The 431-nt window shown below is 36.4% G+C and overlaps 1 protein-coding gene across 1 annotated transcript in view; it reads left to right on the top strand.

Annotated features, from left to right (window-relative positions):
- Positions 1-431, top strand: part of rps6ka3b (ribosomal protein S6 kinase A3b) — a 50199-nt gene that overhangs the window by 35584 nt on the left and 14184 nt on the right. The gene's annotated exons all lie outside the window — the stretch shown is intronic.

Raw genomic sequence — 431 nt, 5'->3', positions numbered from 1 at the left:
AACAGGTAGTTTTGCTCTGATATTTGTACCATCTCAGTGAAGCTGTGTCACCTCTAAATGTCTCTCTTGTTCCTTGTTGTTATGGCGCCCCCTGCTGCCATTAATCCACACTACAGCAGTGGATGAGTTCAGGACAGAAACAGAAGCTCAAACTGAAGGAAGAAGAAGAAGAACCATGAATCAACACCAGAGAGCTAGAGTAAATCCTTCACAGGCTCTTTGTAGATATTTTCTTTATTTCAAGTATTAATATTTATTTAACAGAGGACTTACTGTAATTTATTATTATAGTAATATCTTTCTAATGGGTAGAGGACAGTTTGTCTTTACCATTCTCCGACAGGACATACAGAAGATATGAAAAATATATATCCTAAGAAAAGGATGTTTTCAGTTTATACATAGGCTACATGTGACCTTCAACTACTCTT

Source organism: Seriola lalandi, unplaced genomic scaffold (assembly GCF_002814215.2).
Source record: "Seriola lalandi dorsalis isolate HSWRI2012SDOR001 ecotype SW California unplaced genomic scaffold, Sedor1 jcf7180002054984, whole genome shotgun sequence".
NCBI classification, from domain to species: Eukaryota; Metazoa; Chordata; class Actinopteri; order Carangiformes; family Carangidae; genus Seriola; species Seriola lalandi.
This window is presented reverse-complemented; position numbering and strand designations above follow the sequence as displayed.